The sequence below is a fragment of the Ursus americanus genome, chromosome 28 (assembly GCF_024610735.1).
Source record: "Ursus americanus isolate L20-20 chromosome 28, mUrsAme1.1.p, whole genome shotgun sequence".
Classification (NCBI taxonomy): domain Eukaryota; kingdom Metazoa; phylum Chordata; class Mammalia; order Carnivora; family Ursidae; genus Ursus; species Ursus americanus.
Genome location: NC_142154.1, coordinates 27,774,920 through 27,800,111, shown reverse-complemented (window position 1 = coordinate 27,800,111; position 25,192 = coordinate 27,774,920). Strand labels below are relative to the sequence as shown.

The 25,192-nt window shown below is 34.1% G+C and overlaps 1 protein-coding gene across 13 annotated transcripts in view; it reads left to right on the top strand.

Annotated features, from left to right (window-relative positions):
• The window catches only part of PEAK1 (pseudopodium enriched atypical kinase 1), a 291,303-nt gene that overhangs the window by 139,154 nt on the left and 126,957 nt on the right, over positions 1-25,192 (top strand). For 10 of the 13 annotated variants that reach the window (XR_015722128.1, XR_015722130.1, XR_015722127.1 and 7 more), the window contains one exon: positions 391-554. The exons of the other annotated variants lie outside the window; for them this stretch is intronic. The gene's annotated coding sequence lies outside the window, so the exon portion shown is untranslated. The remainder of the gene's footprint in view (positions 1-390; positions 555-25,192) is intronic. 13 annotated transcript variants of the gene reach the window in all.

Genomic DNA, 25,192 nt, shown 5'->3' with positions numbered 1-25,192 from the left:
GTTACTTATTTAGATTGGATTTTTATAAAGATGAAATAAGGTTTAATATTTCTCATTCGATTAATGCTCTTACATTTGGTTCTTACATAGCCAAAAACAACTGTTCAAAGACAATCAAATGAAGTCTTAGAAAGTTTCAAGTGCATCACTACTAGTTTGATTTTTATACATTACTTGTTTCTTAGGTATGATAAAGGTAGTTATTGAGTGTGTAGGATTCTATCCATGTATCTACCTAAGTTAAAGAAGTTATTTCTTAAATGAATAAGACTAATTATAACTGTTGAGTGAGGATGAAATTAACAATATCCTAAAGGAAAAAAAAATGTCCAGTATATCTAAAACTATTTTACTCTCCAATTTAGCTCTTTTTATTTTTTTCTCTTGCAGTAAACATTGCAGTCTTCAGAAAATAAGTTAAGGAATACGAGGCAAGGAAGAAAGTAAATTCATCCTGGAAAGACCCAAAGCACTTTGAAATTTTAAACGAATGTAATAATAGCTGCTAAAACCAGCATTGTCACCATAATGGATGAAGTACTTCAAATTAAACGGTAACCAGAATTCTCATATCGTATTACACTTCCACCGAGAACTTTATATGACTTGAAAAGATTCTTTTAAAGTTTAAATATTTACCCTACAAATACCAAAGTATAGATAAAGCTGATAATTTTATAACTTATTTAGCATAGTCAGATCTCCGTTTTGGCCCTTAATGTTTGACACTGATATTGCTCAAAAGAATTGTTGTTTTTTTCCCAGGTTATGAACTTCTTAATTTAGAAACAGATAAGCTTATTTGAGTAGAAATATAGCATAGTAGTAGTATATTTATAGGTCCATTCTTCACCAAATACTTTTCCTTTCATACAAATAACTCAGGCAGCATGAAGTGGTAGCATATGCAAAGGTTTTTTAGTCTTGTTTTCTGAGCTTTATTTCATTTTGTTTTTTAGTTTCCTTACTTGACATCTGGTCTCTTGATCTTCTTGCCTTTCTATATGACATCTTCTTTTTATTTAATCATTATTTTTTCCTTTGCCCCTCCTCAGGAATTTAGAGTTATAAGAAACAAAAAAACCAGAGTAGAAAAGAAGAGAAAAATTGGAAAAGATTATAAAATTATTCCTTCTTGTGAAATTACAAGGACTGTTGCATTTCAAGTAGAGTGGAAAGCAGTTGTAGAAAGACTTGAGACTGCTTGTCAGTCTTTTTAAATCTCCTTGATCTTAGGCCATAATTGTTTCAGTGCGTATTTTGTAAAGATTCAAATGTTTGTGGATTTTTTAAGGCATCTTAGTGAACAGTTCATTGCTAGTGTACTAATTTGATTTTGACGGATAATCATTTGTTTCAGTCACTGTATCTTGGTAGTGGATGGGCACAATTGACTAAAAACTAGGTTCCTGTAGTGAAGTGCAGATGTGAAAATCAATCAAATACAGTATCAATTGCTAGTCCTAATAATTCTAAGGAATACAGTACCTATTTCAAGGGAATTATTCAAACTGACAAATGTAATCCAGGATAAAGAGTACCTAAAGAATGAACGTCTTCATTATTCTTTCCTGTGCTAACATTAACCTTGATTAAAAAAAAAATACCTGAACATCGGTTTTTTTTAAAACTTCTCCTATTGTTACTTTAAACCTCTACTTAGGGCATAGTTAGAACTTTTCCATGTTCTTGCCACGTAGCAGCATTTAGCCCTTTCTAAATGTCCAGCAAATTCTTTCTACTTCTCAACCATTAAAAAGTAAAGTTGAAGAAAGTAACTTTTGAAACACAGCAGAAATTAAAGTGCCGAATGTTCATTTACACAGGTAAGGTAATATGTAGAAAGTCATCACATTTCTCTGTCTTCCTCAGCGATGATATAAGTTTTCTTTACCCATTTAATTATGTCTCATTCTATAATGTTAAATAACCATAGTTTCTTTAATGAGATTAATACATTAAACATCAAAAACAATATTGTCAAAATTTTGACTGTGGTACTTTCACCACAAACTCTTTTTTTTTTTTTTTGAAGATTTTATTTATTTATTTGACAGAGAGAGAGACAGCCAGCGAGAGAGGGAACACAAGCAGGGGGAGTGGGAGAGGAAGAAGCAGGCTCATAGCGGAGGAGCCTGATGTGGGGCTCGATCCCACAATGCCGGGATCACGCCCTGAGCCGAAGGCAGACGCTTAACCGCTGTGCCACCCAGGCGCCCCTCACCACAAACTCTTAATTCCATTAAATCCGTCTTTCAGTATTTTTGGTAACCATGGATAGGATCATTGAAATCTTTAGAGAGTGGATATTTCCAAGTATTAATTTCTAGTTTTTTCACTGCTAAATTTTTGTGGGGGGTTATAATGTTATCAAGGAGCAGACTAAGATAGAACTTGACCTCTCTACAAAATAAAAGAACTGCACTGATTCTCCCATCTAGCCCAGTTCAGAAATCATGTAACTCACATCGATGAGGTATATAGAATTTTTCTGGCCTCATTCAAGCTAAGTGCCTCCAAAATCCCAAGTCTATGATGTTTGAAGAAGGAATGGAATTAGATTTCTAGTTGTGCAATTAACAACAATTGCAATTGTGTGCAATTAACTTGCACAATTAAGAGTTCATATTTCTAACCGTGCAAACTATCACGGACACTTTGAAGAGGCTAATATTTAAACATTCAGGCTATGTAATGTTAAAGTGGAATTCATTTCATTAGCTTAAAATTATGCCTTTTGGGGCTAGGGGATATGATCTTACAGAGAGCAAGACCACTCTAAAACAATATATCCGTCTAGAATCTTAAATTTATAAAGCTTGGTAGGTATTTAGAGCATCCTCTACAACACCTTCGTTTTGCAAAACCCTCTTTATGGAGGGAAGCCTATGTACAATTTGCGCAAAAAAAAAAGGATTTAAAAATAATAGTGATTAATGTGTACTGAGTGATTACCATATGCCAAGCATTGGGATCAGTGTTTAATATGCATTATCTCAAGTTTCACAACTGCATTTGACATGGGTCTTATTATTGACTATCTCCATTTTAAAATATGAGGAAACACATTCTCAGAGAAGTTAATTGCCCCATATCAAGTTTGCTAGTTACTTGTAGAGCCAGTTCTCTGACTCCATAGCCTGAGCTCTTAACCAGAAATGTGTTGTGGTTTACAAATACTCAGTACAGTGTGTTGTGGTTGCCTCTTTATGTGGTAAAAGATAGCAAGTTCTTATTATTAGCAGCACACTCATCTCAGCTTTGTGAAGGTATGCTCCCTTGAGGCACGTATTGCGTTTCTTTGGCAGCATCAATTTCATTTTGTCAGCAATTTATCATTTTGATTGTTTTTAAAATGTTAGTTTTATTATATAAAAGATGATCCACTCCTAAGTAAAGGCTAAATTACTTGAAGATGATCTCAATAGACCCACATTTTATTTGAGATAGAGACTTAGAAGACAGAGACAGGTAGGACATAGGGGTGGGGAAAAATGGAAAACTGACTTCTGTTCACCTGTCTTCCCTTGAAGTCTTATGTGCCTTTCTCTTTATCACCAGAAATTTTTCGTTGTTTTTCAGTCTCAGAAACTGTTACAATCCCTAAATACTAAAATAGTAATGAATCCAATGGCATAAATTTGTTGTTAAATGTACATATAGTCCCTTCAAATAGATACTTCATATTCTAAGTGTAGAAAACTCAGTATATTAACCTATCATCAGGGTTTAGGATGATTAAGCCTATCACCAAGACTCAACAATACTCAACATATTAAACCAGTCTTCCCCAAATGAATGTATAGGTTTAACTCAATTCCTCAAATCCCAGCAAGATTTTTCATATATTGTTTGCCATTTTCCACTAAGTTCTTTCTCCCCTCCGCATTACCGCTGTCTCTCCTCCACCACAGGAATTGTAGTAAGTCCCCATTTGAGAACAGGGGTGGAATGAACTGTTTGAGCTAATTGCATGATACCCAAAAAATATGATCAGATGTTTTACTTATTTACTTATTTATAGCAGTTTTCAGTCCAGTGTTTAGTGAATCTTAATTTTCTGAGATTTTGCTTAAATAAGAAGAGTGTTTCATGTCCCCCTGAGAAAAACCTGTGTAATAGGAGGAAAAGCAAAAATAAAACAAGAAAAGTTATTTCATCCTTGCTTTCTAAACTGAGGCTATAAAATTCAAAATGATCCTATGGATTCTTTTGGAGAGAATGTTGAGAGATCTTCTGCCTTCTTATAGGACTATCAACATACCTGGCAATGGAGTGAACTTCATGCCATTTGATATTTGACTCATTCATTCATCACATATTTACTTGGGAAAAATAATATTTGTAATAGGTAAAAATTTTTGAACTTATTTTGTGCTAATGTAGTGTCAAGTGGTTTGTATATATTACCTCTCTCTTAGCCATAAGTGTGTCACTGTGGAAGGCACAGGGGATACATAAAGAAGGGTATATAGTACAGGGCCTGTCCTCAGTGGTTTGCTATCTATCAGGGCAGGCAAACATGTAAATAGATGTACCGGTGTGTCAAGTGTTTAATGGAAATATGAGCAGAGAATTGTGATAGTGCTTTCCCCTTCCTGGAAAGAGTGAGGGAAGACTTCCCAAATCAAAAGTATACCTTTATGAGTGTTACTGGATAAATAGGAGTTTACTGCCAGGGAACAAGCTAGAGAAAAAGAATTCTAAGCAAAGGGAAAAACACGTGCAGAGATATACGTACATTTTCCAAAGGGAAAAAAGTCATAGACTTTTAAAGTTGAAGAGGTTATCTGAGATATTTTATTTTGACACCTTTGCTTACCATAAAAGGAAATGGAAGCCCTTGGAAAGAAAGGTACTTGCCCAATATTACTCAGAAATGTACTTGCCCAAGTATTCTTTCAAACCATATAGTAAAATATATAAAATGTATTTTGCTCAGACACTACTCCCAAGAAATAAGGTTCCTCCTCATGTTTTCTTTGTTTATAAATCTGCTTTACTTCCAAGCTAAAACATAACCAGGTGTTATTTTTATTTCTCTTAACAATTTTTTTATCATGAAAATTTCCAAGAATTAAGAAAAATTCAGAATAATTTAACAACCACCTATTCTCTCACCATCAAGAATGAAATGAATGCTAACCTTTTGTCATTCTTGCTAGAAGAAATTAAACAATTTAGGAACAGTTGAAATCCTCTTTATATCACTCTCCAATCTCATTCCTATCCTTCCGTTTCCAGAGAAAATGCTCTCTGAAGTTAGTGAAATATGTACTTATAATGTGTGTACTCAGAAACAATATGCAGTATAAATGGTAACATTTTACATTTGTACATTTGCATCTTTCATTGATGCAATTTTGTGTCTTTCAATGATGTGTGATATTTATTTAATTGAATTTTTTCTTACCAGTTCAAAATAATATAGAACATAGTAGAGTAGATAATATATTCTAGTCAGTTGTGGAGATTTGCTGTTGTGTTGTGGCTTTGTGTTCTTCTTACTACCCAAAGTGCTGCTGTCATCTTAGTAAATCTGCATTGTGTTTTGGAAGAATATAATTCTATCATTCTGTAGTTTTCAAATATATTTTTAAAGACTCGTTGGGAAAACAATTATTTTTGTGGGCTTACATCTGCTCTAATGTTAGATTTTTTAAAAACTCTTTACTACTGAGATTAGAAATATTCTCTGGTATAGTCAAATGAGCATGAAATGACTGTGTCATGTGGTAACAATTCTCCCTCTACACATGTATTACTGTTAAGCCAGTGGTGCTGTGTGTGAAAATACTGTAACAAAATGACCCAGGGAGAGGATGTTTATCTTTATCTGGACTTTGAGAAGAGCTTAGAAGTCCTTTCACCAAAGGCCTGGCCCTGGGTGAGGGATGATGGATGGAGAGAGTGGACTCTGTAGCAATTGTGAAGGGCATTACTGTGGGTGTTGAGAACATATTTTTACTCTTGGATTCATCGTGCCAACTGTAATTAGCAATAAATGTTTTAAGTTAATGACAATCAGCTGGAATACCACTAAACATATGAGGCTATTGAAGAGCATAATAAATGCAGAGAACTCCCTTGTTTCTGTTACTAGAAGGAAAATTCACCCACCATGTTCTTATAACAGTGAAAAACTGGAAATCACGAAAAAATGCTTGAAACAAGCAAGCCAGTTATTCCCAGTCCTACTGGGACTTTAATTCTGAAGTAATTGACTCCATGTAGTAGCAACAGAATATGGAAGAAAAAAATAGTATTATCATTCTGACTTGTGTGTTTTGAAGATTAACAATTCTAGCACATGGTCACAGGAAAGCTTATCTAAAATTGCCAAATTATAAAAATGAAAGGAAACTATTGATCCCTAAGAAACTCATTCTTCTTGGAATCAGGCCCCGGCTTTTGTTTCCTTCCGCTGGTTTGGCGTATAGAAAGGAAGGAAAGCATAAAACATTCTGGTGCTATAGCACTCTCTGATGATACATAAAGGGCCATTGTATAACTGGCAGGTAAGTTTCACATGAGGAATGTTTAAAAGGAAACAAGACACAGATGCTTTGTTTAGATGCAAAATGGAGAAATATAGTCAGTATCTTCATTTCCAGATAGATTTCTTAACTAGTATTTCTATCCATTGCCCATCCACCAAGAATGGAAAATCACTAGGACTCTTGTACTCTTATGTACAGCCTCCCCAAATCACCAGGCAGGTGTCCGAGTTAAAAAAGTGTGCCAATCACAATGAGATAGGATGCCACGTCCACAAGGATGGCTATAATTAAAAAAAAAAAAAAAAAGGGAAATGGCAGTGTTGGTGAGGATGTGGAGAAATTGGAACTTCATACATTGCTGGTAGGATTGTGAAATGTTTCAGCTGCTGTGAAAGTTAGATCGTCCCTGAGAAAGTTACACATGGAATTATCATATGACCCAGGAATCTCACTCCTAGATATATGCTCAAAAGACTTGAAAACAGGGTCTCAAATGTGTGTATACAAAATGTCCATAGCAGCACTATTTACAATAGCCAAAGGGTGGAAACAAACTAAATATCCATCAAGAGATAAAATCTGAACAAAACTTTGGGCCTATAAATTCAAAAGCTTGAATGGCAAAATTTGGAAGACCCAAAATACCAGAGCTCTCAAGAAAAGACAGATAACCTGAATAGCCCTATATAATTAAAGAATTGAATTTGGAATTTAAAACTTTCCACTAAAGAGAATTCTAGGCCCAGATGCCTTTACTGGCAAATCTTACCAAGCATTTAAGGAAGAAATAATATCAATTCTGCACAAACTCAGCCAGGAAATGAAAGAATAAAGAACACTTCCCAACTAATTTTATAAAATCAGTATTATCATGACATCAAAACAAGCTAAAGATAAATACAAAATTGAAAACTATAGACACAGACTCAAAAAATCTTAAAATATTATCAAGTAAAAAATAGCAAAATGTAGAAATAAAACATTATGATCTTTAAGTAGGCTTTATCCCAGGAATAGAAGGTTGTTTTAATCTTCAAAAATGAATCTGTGCAATTCACATGGCAACAAAAAGAAAAAAAATGTGATGATCTCAATAGTTAGATACTGCATCAAGTGATGATAAAGAACTCTCAAAAAACTGGGAATAGAAAGAATTTCCTCAACCGGGTAAAGGGCAAATATAAATATCCTATAGGTAATATCATACTTAATGATGAAAAATGGGATGCTCTCCTCTTAATGTAAGAATAAGGCAAGGATGTCAACATTGTACTAGAGGTCATAACCAGTTCTAAAAGGGAAGAAAAGGAAAAGAAAAGGAATACCAATTGAATAGGAAGAAATAAGCTCTCTATATTTGCAAATAAAATAATTTTCTGTGTAGAAAATCCCAAAGAGTCTACCCCCCAAATCTGTTATTACTACTAATAAGTAAATTTAGCAAAGTCACAGGATACAAAAATCATTATATAAAAATAAATCATTTCTACATACTAATAATTAACAATTAGAAGTTGAAATTTTAGAAAACACCATTTATAATGGCACTATAAAATATGAAATAGGTATAAATTGAATGAAAAATATTCAGCGTCTGTCTGCTGAAAACCTACAAAGCCCTGATGAAAGAATTAAATGGAGAGGGGTACTGTGCTCAACTATTGGAAGAGTCAATATTGTTGACATGTTGGTTCAAATTGTTCTATAAATTGAATGAAAACCCTATCAAAATCCCAGCAGGAACTGTTTTGTAGCAGTAGACAAGCTGATTCTAAAATTTATTTGGACAGGCAAAGGAATAAGAAAAGACCAAACAATTGAATAGAGACAGAATTGGATACTTGATATCAAGATTTAGTGTAAAACTAAGGTAATCAAACAGTATATTATATGATTATTAAAAGAATACACACATAGATACATGGAAAAGAATAAGCAGTTCAGAAATAGATCTACACATGTATGGTGGATTTTTTGACAAAGGTCTGGAAACAATCCAATGGAGAAAGATTAATGTTTTCAATAAATAATACTGAGCACTTATTTTTTTAAATTTATTTATTTGAGAGAGAGAGAGCATGCAAGCAGGGGGAGCAGCAGAGGGAGAGGGAGAAGCAGACTCCCCCCTGAGCATTGAGCCCCATGCAGGACTCAATCCCAGGACCCCAGGATTATGACCTAAGCCTAAGGCAGATGCTTAACCAACTGAGCCACCTAGGAATCCCTAGTATTGAGTATTTAAAAACAAAACCAAAAAGAAACAAAAGGTCATTGGCTCTTGCCTTGACAAAGGCCTCAGAAGTTAATAAAAGAGAAGATGGTAAGAGATTCACCTTGTAGAAGTAGAGAAAGTAGTGTAAGACTGACACAAGAACAGAAACATCAAAATGGTGGAAGGAATTATTGGAAGCTTGTTTCATCATTTGAGAAGCATTATGCATTATAGGAAATGTGTATATACATTATGAATAAATAAAGATTGATTTAATCCACTAGCATACTATTGACAGAACGCTATGTTAGACTGAAGGGGCATTATATAGGTCCCTTGAGGGAATCCTATATAAACAGTAACAGAACATTGATAAGTGCTGTCACACTGGTTGGTGTTAAGGAAACCCAGAGAAGGCGAGTGAGCTCTGAGCTCTGAGTCCACTGAAGAATGTTAATTGATTCACTGTCCCTTTGAGGACTTTGAGAAATTGTTGTGAATTTGATAGACAGCTAAAATCCAATATGGATGTCTTCCATCTGCTGCCATTTGAATCGGTGATAATTACCTCAGGCTCAAAGAATAGACAAAGTGAAGGAACCTGATGTGGTTTCCTTTTATCTTTCCTTTTAGCTGTCATTTGATCTGCTTTAAAGTGGGTAGTCTCTCTCTTGCCTCCAGTTGCTGGCCATTCTGTGGAGTCTCTATCACACAAGGAAAGCAGCAAAGGAATTTTTTCAAAGACTGCCAAAACTGTAGGAATGAAAGATCACTCTCCCATAAAAGAGTCTCCATGATACTCCACACACATGGAGAAGTTGGAGTTGCATGTGATCGCTTTGGCCAACCTTCTGTGGGTTTCTAATGTACGTTCCCTTCTCTTTTGAAGGATTATTCATTTCAACTTGTACTCACACTTTTCCTAAAACAAGTACGCCTTTTATTCTCCCCCCCAGTCTTCTATCACTTAGCAAGAGCGTTGGTGGAAATTGCTTTTCCATAAAAAGAACTGTGCCACCTACTCTTCAAATGCCACTGATTAAGAAAATCATTGATTTTTTTTCCCTTGGGGAATAAATTAGCCTTTCCCCTGAGAGTAGAAAAAAAAAGTAATGGGATGTAAAGAATAAAGATGGCTGTGTGTTATGAGGAAAATGTTTATGCAGTTGCCATGGAAATAGCATGTAGGCATTCAAACCAGGAGCTTGTGATATCTCTGTATTTGTCAAATATAAATCAGATATGAGTAGCATTCATTCTCATTCTTGGCTCAGATTTAGTCCAACATGTGTGGTTATGTAAAATATGCTCCTATTTTAGCATATTTGCTTAATATTTGCAGGAGACGGCAACACCAGGCCTGCCATCTTTGAAGATCATATATTTGAGGCATAGAGGTGGTGATTCTCAGCAAATGCTTCCTAAATTGCTATTTGTTATAGCATTATCAGAGTGCCCACAGCTGGACTTTCCTATGACACTCATAATTAACAGAGCTAATTAATTTTTTCTTAGTGAAACATGCATAATGTTGGACCTAACTTGTATTGGCTAATTATTTGTGAGTGATGTCAAATTCTGAAAATGCCTAGTTTGAGACTTTATTCTTAATGTATTTCACAAGTGGAATAAAATGCAACAGGCATTGTTTCTGAACTACTGTTACACTTTTCTGTCAGAAGACATCAGTTAGCCTTTAATTTCATCCTTTATAAGTGAGGCATGATAGAAATCTAGAGAGGGCATATATGAATTTTGAGAATACAGAGAATTTGACATAATTTTCCACAGCTTGAACTTTTTTCACTAATTCCAAAGATAATACAGACAATGCAAACACTGCCTTTTAATGGGCACATGAGCCAGAACAGTAAGAAAATCTAGAAATGATTAGAATATGCTCTATTCATGGAAGATAGTGTTACCTATTTAATTCCAGTACCCCATCCTTCTATGCCAACTTTGTTAGCCATTTCATAGCCATAAGTTTATCTTTACCCTGTGTGTTTTCTCCTCTCTCAGATTTCCTCTGAGACATATTATGTACTTTGTAAGCCAATAGCCTAAAGGTTTACTTTCTTATTAAAGTGGTAATTGCTTCTATGGTCCAATACGTACAACAGTAATTTAATGAGACCAAATAGTTACACAGATGGAACAGTGAGAAAGTACTAATCAGAATTTTTCAGAGGAAATGAGTTTTAAGTCAGAATTTGAAGATAAAAGCCCTTTCTGAGGTCATTTTGACAACACATTTCAAAAGTTTTTTTTTTTTTAAGATTTTATTTATTTATTTGACAGAGATAGAGACAGCCAGCGAGAGAGGGAACACAAGCAGGGGGAGTGGGAGAGGAAGAAGCAGGCTCATAGCAGGAGCCTGATGTGGGGCCAGATCCCACAATGCCGGGATCACGCCCTGAGCCGAAGGCAGACGCTTAACTGCTGTGCCACCCAGGCGCCCCTCAGAAGTTTTAAATTAAAAATACCTGTATTATTTAAAGAGATAAAGATGTTTGCAAGAATTACATTTGGAGGGTGTCTTCACTAAAGCATGTTTATATTAGATAAAATTTGGAAACAAATTATCAAAATATGAAGGAATGGATAAATAATTTTAGGATAAGTCAAGAAAAAGAAAACATGCTGCCATTTAAAATAATGTATTGAAGATTACATATTGATATGGAAAAATAATCATGATATGTTGTTCAGTGGGAAAAACAGGATTTTATTTGAATTTCTATTAAATCTGTAGGTCATTTTGGAGAAAATTAGCATCTTTACTATATTGGGTCTTACAGTTAAATAGTATGTCTCTCCATTTATTTGGGTCTTTGATTTCTTTCATTCGCATTTTATAGTTCTTAGCATACTGTTGCTGTACCTGTTTTCTTAGACTTGTACACGAGGATTTCATTTTTCTTTTGGGGGGGGGAGCTGTTCTAAAAGGTATTTTTAAATTTTGATTTCCATTTGTATATTGCTTGTATATAGAAATGCAATTAATTTTTGTATGGTGACCTTGTATCCTGCAATCTTACCATACTCATTTATTAATTTTAAGAGGTTTCTTTATAGGTTCTTCGGGATTTTCTGTGTATATAACTGCATGTCATCGCAAATTGGCCCAGTTTTAGTTCTTCATAATCTGCATGTTTTTTATTTTCTTTTGCCTTATTGCACTGTGTAGGACTTACAGGATATTGTGGAATAGGAATAATGAGAGTGGGCATCCTTGTCTTGTTGCTTATTTGGATGGAAAGGCGGTTTTTTTACTGTTAAGTATGATGTTAGCTGTTGTTTTTTTTTTTTTTTTAAGATTTTATTTATTTATTCGACAGAGATAGAGACAGCCAGCGAGAGAGGGAACACAAGCAGGGGGAGTGGGAGAGGAAGAAGCAGGCTCATAGCGGAGGAGCCTGACGTGGGGCTCGATCCCATAATGCTGGGATCACGCCCTGAGCCAAAGGCAGACGCTTAACCGCTGTGCCACCCAGGCGCCCCAGCTGTTGGTTTTTGTAGATGCCCTTTAATCATGTTAAAGAAGTTCTACTCCTAGTTTTCTCAGAGTTTTCAATATAGTGGGTGTTGAGTTTTGTCAATTAAATTTTATCTATCAATTGATATGAACATGTAGGTTTTCTTCTTTGGGCCATTAATATGGTGGGTAACATTGATTAATTTTTTAATACTGAACTAAGCTTACATTCCTAGGATGAACCCCACTTGTTTTTGGTACATTATTCTTTTCATATATTACTGGATTCAATTTGCTAATATTTAGCTAATATTCAATTTGCTAATATTTAGCTAAGATGTTTTTTTTTAAGATTTTATTTATTTATTTTTGAGAGAAAGAGCATGAGTGGGGAGAGAAGCAGACAGGTAGGGAGAGAAGGAGAGAATCTGAAGTAGACTCTGTCTAAGCACAGAGCCCCAGGAGGGGCTTGATCTCACAACCACAAGGTCATGACCTAAGGCGAAACCAAGAGTCTGACGCTTAACTGACTGAGCCACCCAGGCACCCCGTTGCTTAGAGTTTTTATATTTATGCTCATGAGGAATATTGGTCTACTTTTGATTGATTGATTTTAGGAATTGTGTGCTGTTTTGCTGGTTTTGGCATCAGAGTAAAGCAGATCTCAAAAAATCACTTGGAAATATTCCCTTCTCTTCTACTTCCTAGAATACAATGTCTGGAATTGGTATTATTTCTTCTTGAAATGTTTGTAGAAATCGAGAGTAAAACCATCTACTCCTTAGGTGTTGTTTTGTTTTGTTTTGTTTTGTTTGTGGGAGGCTTTTAACTATAAATTCAATGCCTTTTATAGTTACAGGGCTATTTAGGTTATCTGTTTTTATCTGGGGTAGGTTTTGATGGCTTGTGATTTTTCAAGAGATTGATCTGTTTTATCTAAGTTGTGAAATTTAAGGGTGTAGAATTGCTCATACTGTTCCCCTTTTATCTTTTTTTAATATCTGTAAGGTCTGTAGTGGTAGCTTTCATTCCTAATATTGGTAATGTCTGTTTTCTCTTTGTCAGCCTCACTAGAAATTTATACCTTTATTAATATTTTTGAAGAATCAGCTTTAAGTTTTATTGTTTTTCTCTTTTCTATTTCAGTTGTTTCTGCCCTTAGCTTTTTTTCCCCCCTAATTTCTGCATGCTTTGGGTTTATTTTTGTTGTATTCTATTTCTTTTTAAGATTTTATTTATTTATTTGTCAGAGAGAGACAGCACGAGCAGGCAGAGGGAGAAGCAGGCTCCCTGCTGAGCAGGGAGGCCAATGCCAGACCCTGGACCCTGGGGTCATGACCTGAGCCAAAGGCAGCCACTTAACTGACTGAGCCACGCAGGTGTCCCTAATTTTTTAAAGATTTATTTGAGAGAGGGAAAGAGTGAGCAAGCAAGGGAGGGGCAGAGGGGGAGAGAGAATCCTTAAGCAGACTCCCTGCTGAATGCAGGCTTAATCCCAGGACCCTGAGATCATGACCTGAGCCAAAATCAGGACTCGGATGCTTAACTGACTGAGCCACCCAGGTGCAACTGTCATATTCTGATTTTTGTGGTAGAATCTTAGATTATTAAATTATTAGTTTGAGACTTTCCTTTTTAATATAACCATTTAATACTATAACTTTCCCTGTAAGCACTGCTTTAACTGCATCCCACAAATTTAGAAATTTTGTAATTTATTTTCGTTCAGTTCAAAATATTTTCTAATTTCCCTTTAATTTTCCTCTTTGAATCAAGGATTATTTAGACAACTTCCAAGTGTTTGGAGAATTTCCTGTTATCTTTCTGTTATTATCTGTTTTTTATGGTCAGAGAACATTCTTTATGATTTCTGTTCTTTTAACTATCTTAAGGTTTCTTTCATGACCTAGGTTATGGTGTATCTTGGTAAATGTTTCATGTACACTTGCAAAGAATGTATATTCTGCTGTTGTTGGATAAAGGATTCTATAAATGTCAATTAGTTTCTGTTGGTTGATGGTATTTTTTAGCCCTTCTGTATCCTTACTGATTTTTTTGTCCACTGTTTGCTGAGAGAGGAGTATTGGAAGTTTCCAACTGTAATTGTAGGTTTATCTATTTCTCCTTTCAGTTTTGTCAGTTTTTGCTTCTTATATTTTGAATCACTCTTGTTAGATTCATACACATTTAAGAATCATTATACTTTCTTGGTGAATTGACATTTTTATCATTATATAAGGTTTCTCTTTATCCCTGTCAATTTTCTTTACTTCGAAGTTTACTTTGATAATATAACCACTTCAGCTTTATTTTGATTAGTGCTTTTGTTTTACATTTTTCCTTCTTTTTAATTTTAACGTGCCTATATCATTATATTTGAAATGAGTTTCTTGTAGATACCAAATAATTAGGTCGTGATTTTTGAAATCCATTCTCATAGTCTCTTTTAAATGGTGTGTTTATACTATTTTATAGTATGCATAATATTTGCATCTAATGTAATTGACATGTTCGAATTTAGGCCTACCATTTATTTTCTGTTTGTTCCACTGTTCTGTTTTTTATTTATTTATTTATTTATTTATTTATTTATTTATTTATTTATTATTTATGTTATGTTAGTCATCATTAGTTTTTGTTTTACATACTGTTTTCCCTTTCCTGACTTATTTGAACATCTTTTGGTTTTCTATTTAATTTATGTATTGTGTTTTTTACTGTATTTGGTTTTTTTTTAATTTAATTTTTTATTTGACAGAGAGAGACAGAGAGACAGAGAGAGCACAAGCAGGCAGAGCAGCAGGCAGAGGGAGAAGCAGGCTCCCCGCTGAGCAGAGAGCCCAACACAGGGCACACTAACCCTAGGATCATGACCTGAGCTGAAGTCAGATGCTTAACCGATTGAGCCACCCAGGCACCCCTACTATATGTCTGTAGAAAAAAAAAAATTAGTATGCTCTAGGGATTACAATGTACATATTAACCTTTTTGTAGTCTACTCAGAATCAATATTTTACCACTTCAAGTAAAATGTAGAAACCATATCACTATATAGGTGGCTTTATCACCCCCACCTCCCCACTTTAGGTTACAGTTACCTTATATATTACATTATATGCATTGAAGACTCTATCAGACAATATTAGAATTTTTGCTTTTACCTGTCAAACATATTTTAATGAATTCAAAAGGAGAATAGTCTGTTATAGTTATCCAAATATTTACCATTTCTCTTTCTCATTGTTTTTAATTTTCCAAATTCCATCTGATAACATTTCTCTTTGTCTGAAGAACAGAAAAAACAATTCTTTTGTAGCATATCTGCTGGTTACCTTTTCTCTTGGTCTCCTTCATCTAAAGTGTCTATTTGACCTTCATACCTGAAGAACATTTTTGTTAAATATAGAATTCTTGCTTGACAGTTCTTTCCCTTCAGCACTTTAAAAATGTGCCATTTCATACTGATCTCATGGTTTCTGATGAGAAAGTCATAGTCATTCAAATCAGTTCCCTAAAAGTGTTGTTTTTCTTTGGCTAGCTTCACACTATGTTTGTTTTTCGTTTTCATCAGTTTTCTTAGGATGTCCTGATGTGGATTTCTTTAGACTTATCTTTTGTTGAGTTCAGTGAGCTTTTTTAATCTGTGGGTTTATGTCTTTTGCCAAATTTGGGAATTTTTTAGACATTATTTCTTCCAATGTTTTTTTAGCCCTTAATCTTTTTCTTTTCCTTTTGGGAAACTACTAACATAGATGATGGACCTTTGGTTATTTTTCCACAAGTCCCTGAGGCTCTCTTGATTTAAAAAAAATTATTTCTCTTTATTGTTCGGATTGAATTGTATAATTTCTATTAAATAGTCCTCAAGCTAACTGATGCTTTCCTTTTATCATCTGCTACTTGGCCCTCCCAGTGAATTTCTTCATTTAAAATATATTTTTCAACAAAAACCATAGACACGAGTAAGAAAAATAGGAAGCACAGAAGCAAAAAAAATTTAAAGTATATCTGTAAAAATCAGTCAAGAGAAACACAAAGTAAAAGGATGTAAAGGATGATACCAAATATGTGAAATGGGGAGGGGAGAGGAGTAAAGAATGAGTTCAAAATTAAGTGAACATCAGCTTAATATATACTGTTTTATGTAGAAGATGTTATATATAAACCAAATAGTAGCCACAAATCAAAAAAACACTGATATGCAAAACATAAAGAGTAAGAAACCCAAGTATATCACTAAACAAAACCAGCAAACTGTGAAAGAGAGAAAGAGAAGAAAGGATCAGAGAAAAACTACAAAAACAACCACAAAACAAGTAACAAAGTGGCAATAAATACATATCAATAATTACTTTGAATGTAAATGTACTAAATTCTCCAATCAAGAGACATAGGGTGAGAGTAGATAAATAAATGAAACATACATACACACACACACACACACACACACACACACACACACGCTGCCTATAAGAAACTCATGTGAGACCTAAATACACCTGCAGATTGAAAGTGAGGGGATGGAGAAACATTTATCATGCAAATGGATGTCAAAAGAAAGCAGAGTAGCAATGCTTATATTGTGCAAAATAGACTTTAAGACAAAGTCTGTAAAGAGACAAAAAAGGACATGTATAATAATAAAAGGGACAATCCAACAAGAAAATATAACACTTGTAAATATTTATGCATTCAACACGAGAACACCCAAATACATAAAATAGTTAATAACAAACATAAAGAAATAGATAATAATGCAATAATAGTAGGGGACTTTAACACCCACTTACATTAATGGACAGATCATCTAAACAAAATCAAGATGGAAACAGTGGCTTTGAATGACACACTGGACCAGAAGGATTTAACAGATACATTCAGAACATTCCATCTGAAAACAGTAGAAAATACATTCTTTTCAAGTGCACATGGAACAGTCTCCAGAATAGATCACATATTAGACCACAAAGTAAACCTCAACGAATTCCAAAAGATCGAAGAAGTCATACCATGCATCTTTTCTGACCACAGTGCTATGAAATTAGAAATCAATCACAAGAAGAAACATGGAAACACCACAAATACATGGAGGTTAAATAACATGCTACTAAACAATGAATGGGTCAACTAAGAAATCAAAGAAGAAATCAGAAATTACCTGGAGAGAAATGAAAATGAAACCACAGTGATTCAAAATCTTTGGGATGTAGGAAAAGTGGTTCTAAGGAAAGTTTATAAAATACAGGCCTACCTCAGGGAGCAGGAGAAATCTCAAATGAACAACCTAACCTTACACCTTAAGGAAGCTAGAAAAAGAACAAATAAAGGAAGGAAATGATAAAGATTAGAGTTTGAGACCCATGTTGGGGGCAGAAATTATTTTTAAAAAAGCAGAAATAAATGATATAGAAACAAACAAAAACATTAACAGAGGTCAATGAAACCAGAAACTAAAAAATAATAATAAAACAAATCAGTGAAACCAGGAGCTAGTTCTTTGAGAAGATCAACAAAATTGATAAATCTCTATCTAGACTCATAAAAAAAGTAAGAGAGAGAAAGGACTCAAATAAAAATCACCAATGAAAGAGGAAATATAACAACCAATACCACAGAAGTATGAACAATTTTAAGAGAATATTGTGAAAAACTATATGCCAAAAAATTAGACAACCTAGAAGAAATGGATAAATTCCTAGAAACATATAACCTACCAAAACTGAAACAGGAAGGAATAAAAAATTTGAATGGACTGATTACCAGCAAGGAGATTGAATCAGTAATCAAAAAACTCCCAACAAACAAAAGTCCGTGACCAGACGGCTTCAGAGGGAAATTCTACCAAACATTTTTTTTAACCAAACATTCAAAGAGGAGTTAATACCTGTTCTAATCAAACTATTTCAAAAATAGAAGAAGGAAAACTTCCAAATTCATTCTATGAGGCAAGTATCACCCTGAAACCAAAACCAGGTAAAGATACCATAAAAATGAGAACTTCAGGCCAATATCTCTGATGAACATAGATGTAAAAATCCTCAACAAAATATCAGCAAACAGAATCTAACAATACATTAAAAAGCATCATTCACCAGAGTCAAGTGGGATTTATTCCCAGGATGCAAGGGTGGTTCAATATTCACAATTCAATTAACATGATGATTGAATTGATTGATCAACACATCAATAAGAAAAAAGGTTAAGAACCATATAATCATTTCAGTAGAAGCAGAAAAAGCATTTGACAAAGCACAACATCCATTCATGATAAAAACCTTCAACAAAGTAGGTTTAGTGGGAATATATCTCAATATAATAAAGGCCATATATGAAAAACCCACAGCTAATATCCTCAATGGGGAAAAACTGAGAGTTTTCCCTCTAAGGTCAGAAACAAGACAATGATGTCCACTCTCACCACTTCTATTCAACATAGTACTAGAAGTCCTAGCCACAGCAGTTAGACAACAAAGAGAAATAAAAGGCATCTGAATTGGTGAGGAAGAAGTAAAACTTTCACTCTTTGTAGATGACATGAATCTGTATATAGAAAACACTAAAGACTCCACCAAAAAGCTATTAGAACTGATAAACGAATTCGGTATATTTGTAGGATACAAAATTAATGTACAGAAATCTGTTGTATTTCTGTAATAATGAAACAGCAGAAAGGGAAATCAAGAAAATAATCCTATTACAATTTCACCAAAAATAATACAATACCTACAAATAAACCTAGAGGTGAATGACTGTACTCTGAAAAGTATAAAATAGTGATGAAGGAACTTGAAGCCAATACAAAGAAATAGAAAGACATTCCATGCTCATGGATTAGAAGAACAAATATTGTCAAAATGTCTATAATACCCAAAGCAGTCTACACATTTAATGCAATCTCTGTCAAAATATCAACAGCAGTTTTCACAGAACTACAACAAAAAATCCTAAAATTTAATGGAACTACAAAAGACCCCAAATTGCCAAAGCAATTTTGAAAAATAAAAGCAAACCTGGAGGTATCATAATTCCAGACTTCAGATTATATTGCAAAGCTATAGTAATCAAGACAGTATAGTACTGTCACAAAAATAGAAACATAGATCAATGGAACAGAATAGAAAGCCCATTATAAACCCACAATTATATGGTCAATTAATCTTTGATAAAGCAGGAAAGAATATCCAATGGGAAAAAGACAGTCTCTTTAACAAATGGTGGTGAGAATGCTGGTCAGCTTTGTGCAAAAAAAAGAAACTGGTCCACTTTCTTTAACCATGCACAAAAATAAGTTAAAAATGGATTAAAAACCTAAATGTGATACCTGAAACAATAAAAATCCTAGAAGAGAGCACAGGCAGTAATTTCTCTGCCATCAGCCATAGCAGAATTTTTCTACATATGTCTCCTGAAACGAGGGATTAATAAAAGCAAAAATAAACTGTTGGGACCACATCAAAATAAAAAGCTTCTGCACAGTGAAGGAAACAATCAACAAAACTGAAAAGCAGCCTACTGACTGGGAGAAGATATTTGCAAATGACGTATCCGATAAAGAGTTAGTATCCAAAATATATGAAGAACTTAAAATTAAATCAATGCCCCAACACCAAATAACCTAATTAAAAGATTTCCAGAAGAAATGAACAGACATTTCTCCCAAAAAGACATCCAGATGGTCAGTAGACACATGAAAAGACACATCCAGATGCTCAACATCACTCATTATTAAGAAAATTCAAATCAAATCTATATTAGCTATCATCTCACACATGTCAAAATGGCTAAAACGAAAAAAACATAAGAAATGACAAGTGTTGGCAAGGATGTGGGGAAAAAAGAACCCTGGTGCACTGTTGGTGGGAATGCAAACTGGTGCAGCCACTGTGGAAAACAGTGTAAAGATTCCTCAAAAAGTTAAAAACAGAGCTACCCTATGATCCAGTAATCATGGTACTGCTTATTTCCCCAAAAAGTTGCAAAATCACTAATCCAAAGGGATACATGCACCCATATGTTTAAAGCAGCATTATTTACAGTAGCCAAATTATGGAAGCACCCACGTCCATTGACTGATGAATGGATAAAGAAGACACACACACACACACACGCACACACACACATACATACACACAATGGAATATTAGTCAGCCATAGTAACAAACAAAATCTTGCCATTTGCAACAACATGGATGGAGCTTGAACGTATAATGCTAAGTGAAATAAGTCAGTCAGAGAAAGACAGGTAACATGCTTTAACTCAAATGTAGAATCCAAGAAACAAAGGAGCAAAGGAGAGAGAGAAAGAGGGAAACCAAGAAACAGACTTTTAACTATAGAGAACAAATGGATGGTTACCAGAGGGGAGGAGGGTGGAGGGATTGGTGATATAGATGATGGAGATTAAGGAGTGCCCTTGTGGTGATGAGCACAGGGTGATGTATGGAATTGTTGAATCACTATATTGTACACCTGAAAGTATGTAACATTCTATGTTAACTATACTAGAATTAAAATAAAATCTCAAAATAAAACAAATAAAATGTATTTTTTAATTCCATAATCTCCAATTGGTCATTCTTTATACCGTCCATTTCTTTGCTGCAACTTTCTAGCTTTTCCTTTGATTCAAGAGTTTTTACCTTTACATGTTCAAGTATTTTTTTAAATAGTAACTTACTTTAATGTCTTTGTCAGATATTTCCACCATCTTTGTCATCTTGACATTGGCATCTGTTGATTGTCTTTTTCCATGGGCTTCTTCACTTGTCAAGTAATTTTGGATATCCTGGATAGTTTGAATATTATGAGTATTATTACTAATACATTGTACCAATCTCCTTTTCACATTTCTACAGCATGCCCTTATCTACAGATTCTGGTACCTAAGACTTGACATAATTCTTATTCTCTTCTCCCTCATTTCCCTCCCTCCTCAGGCACTTAGCTTCAGTTTTCTCTGATCTGCTAATTCATTCTCTGAATGAATATTTGTTTAATACTTACTGTGTGCTAAGCACAGTTCTAGGCACTGAGGATTCATTAATGAAGAAAATAGACAAAAATGCCTGCTTTTATGGAGCACATATTCTAGCAGGGGGAAACAAACATCAATAATAAAGTTAATAAATAAGTTGCATTACATGTTAGTAGGTGATAATCTTCTGTGGGCAAAAATATAGTATGATAGTGGGATTGGAAGTGGTAGACAGAGTTGGGGTTGAAATTTTAAATAGGTTAGTATAAGGATAGGACTCATTGACAAGGGGACATTTGAGCAAAGACTTGAACCCATTTATCTGCTTTCCAGCTTCTAAAAGTTCATTAACATCTGTCATCTGATACTGTCTCCTCTCTTGTTCTTTATTCCTTTACTATTACTATAGTGGAATTTCAGAGCCAAGAAAAATTCATATAGCCAACCAAAAGTCCTATAATAGTAATTCTATGGAAAATTAAACATAACAATATTTATATGATTAGTGGTTGTTTATTCCTCAGGGTATTTTTTCTTTTATTTTTCTAAGTGAAATAAAAGGTAATTTTTTCTAACACAGCTATAATCATTTGCTTCTTTTAATTTCTTAATGTTTTTTACTATGTGTGTCCTCTTTGGACAGGACCCAGGGTAGTTTTAATAATTTTCCTTATAAGAGGCACCAGCAGTTTTTCCTACTCATTTATTTTTATTGAGGTGAAAAATTGACATAACAAAATTAATCATTTTAAAGTCACAGTTTAATAGCATTTAGTGCATTCACAATGTTTTGCAATCTCCACCTCTATCAAGTTCCAAAACATTTTCATCATCCCAAAACGAAACCCCTTATCCTTAAGCAGTCATTCTCCATCTTTCCCCAGCTCCTGTCAACTCCTAATCTACTTTATATTTGTATGGTTTTACCCATTCTCAGTATTTCACATGAATAGAATCATACAATATGTGACTGATTGTGTATGGCTTCCTTTATTACAATAATGTTTTTTAGTTCATCCATGTTCATTTTTCCAGCTGAATGATATCCCATCATATGTGTATAGTACATTTTGTTTATCCATTCATCTGTCAGCGACACTTGGGTTGCCTCCACCTTTTGGCTCTTGTGAATAATGCTGCTATGAATGTTTACATAAGTGTCTGTTTGAGTCCCTCTTTTCAGTTCTTTTGGGTATACACCGAGCAGTAGAATTGCTGGGTTATGTGGTAATTCCATGTTTAACATTTTGAGGAACCGCCTCAGTGTTTTCCACAGTTTTGTTCTCACCAGCAATGTATGACATCTACATCCTTACAAATCCTTGTTATTTTTCATTTTGATGATTATCGCCATCCTAGTAGATTGACGTTTTATCTCATTGTGCATTTGATTTCCAGTTTACTTGTGATTAATGATGTTGAGCATCTTTTGGTTTGCTTGTCAGCCATTTTTTATCTTTTTTTGAGAAATATATTCAATTCCTTTGTACATTTTTGAATTGGGTTTCTTGTCTTTGTTGTTGAGTTGTGAGAGTTCTTTATATAATCTGGATAAAAGTGTTTTTATCAGATATATGATTTGCAAATGTTTTCTCTCATTATATAGGTTATTTTTTTCACTTCTTAATAGTGTCTTTTGACGCACAAAAGTTTTTAATTTTGAAGTAACCTAATATACCTATATTTTCCTTTGTTGCTTGTGCTTTTGATGTCGTATCTCAGCATCCATTGCCAAATCCAAAATATCAAAACTTTCTCCTGTGTTTTCCTCTAAAAGTTTTATAGTTTTAGTGCTTACATTTAGGTCATTGATCCATTTTGAGTTAATTTTTGTATATGATGTGAGGTAGGGGGTCCAACTTTATTCTTTTACATGTTGATATTAATTATAGCAGCAGTATTTATTGAAGAGATTATTCTTTACCCCATTGAATGGTCTTAGCACCCTTGTCAAAACTCAGTTATTTCTGGACTTCCAATTCTATTCCTTTTGTCCATCCTTGTGTCATTACCATGCTATTTTGATTACTGTAGCTTTGTAATAACTTTTGAATTTGGGAACTGTGAGTCTTCCAACTTTGTTTTGCTTCTTCAGGATGTTCTTGGTTATTCAGGATCCCTTCAGATTCCATTTGAATTTTATAGGCAGCTAGTCGATTTCTACATAAAGCACAACTAAGATTCTGATATAGATTCCATTGAATCACTAGATCAATTTGGGGAATATTGCCATTTTTACAATATTAAGATTTTCAATCCATGAACATGGGATTTTTTTCATTTATTTAGGTTTCTTTTCATTCCTTTCATTAATGTTTTGTGGTTTTTAGTATACAGTCTTGCACTTCCTTGGTTTATTTGTAAGGGTTTTTTTTTGATGCTATTATAAATGGAATTGTTTTCTTAATTTCATTTTCTGGTTGTTCATGTTTAGTGTATAAACATACAACTGTTTTTTTATACATTGATCTTGTATCCTGTAACTTTGCAAAATTTGTTTATTACCTCCAGTGGTGTCTATGCGTGTGTTCTTTAGAATTTTCTATTAATAAGACCATGTGATCTGTAAGTAAAGATAATTTTACTTCCCCCTTTTCAATTTAGCTTTTTTTCCCCCTTGCGTAATTTCCCTGGCTAGAACTTCCAGGACAGTATTGAATAAAGTAGTGAAAATGGGAATCCTTGTCTTGCTCTTGATCTCAGGGGAAAAGTTTTCAGTCTTCCACCATTGACTATATAATACCAGCTATTGTTTTTGCATAAATGTCCCTTATTGTGTTTTTCACTCTCACTTTTAAGGTATTCCAGTTCCAGTTACTCCACATCCTTTCCAGCATTTGGTATTGTTGCATTGTATCATTTTAGTCAGTGGGTAGTGGTGTTTTATTGGAAGTTTAATTTGCTTTTCACTGATGACTAATACATTGAACACTTTTCCATGTGCTTTCGGCCATAGCATTTGTTTTTGAGGGGCTCTTTTACATTAAAAATCAGCATCTTATAGTTTACCATGTAAATTTATATTGAATACAGCAGGAGTTGGGCCCCCTTAATGTTTAGTTTAGCCCCTTAGCTGTTATTACTGCTGTGGATCATTTTTCTAGTAAAGGTTTGAAAAATTTAGGCCTATTATATAATGTTCATATGAACATTAAAAATTTATGAACATTTAAACATTTTAAAGAGCCAGGAGAAAATAATTTTTCTTTATTGTTGATAGGTGAATAATTATAGCTGTTAGAAGGCTTAAAACTTTTTAAAGAATTTAGATGGATATTACCTATCAAGAAGTTGTATTATGCCAAGGGCATACTTGTGCTTCTGAATGATACAAATGATAAAGGTATGCACATTTACTCGTCAGCAAATGGATATCATTGTGTTTGGCTAATCATCTAAACATCCCTGAAAATGGAGCTATCTCCACCTGGCTGTAATTAGGGTTGGATTGTTTTATGGTTCAGACACACTAAAGTTGCTTTAATTCCTGGGTCCCACACATCTTTCTAGTTATTCTGCTCATTTTCTGCAACTTCAAAGTGCTCATCCATTTCTCACAAAATATTTGAACTAGTACAAACAGAAATATATAACCAGGTTGCCATATTATTAGCATTTTTACTCTCAGATATTGAAATGTAGGATTGGAGAATGGCTCAGAAACCTTAGGCTCTCAACCTTTAGAGAGCTGTCCTTTGAAAAGAATTGCATTGAAGTAAGGATGATAAAAGAGCCCAGGGGGCACAATAAAATGTGACAGGAACACTGTAAATTCCATAATCTCTCTCAGTTTGGAATATCTGGCAGTGATTGTCTTCTCCTATGAAGTTTTGTGACATTTGGAATTAAATTTTAGTCATTGTAAGATTTTAGCATATGGAGGGATATCCTGTTTTACTTGATCTGTTTTTTAGTGGCGTGATTTTTGTCTGCTTACTTGTAAATGACTTTAGGAGAGCTAACATGTTTTTAACATTTGTTATTTGCCTTGCATGGTACTAGTCTCTCTTCTTATATCATCTCTAATC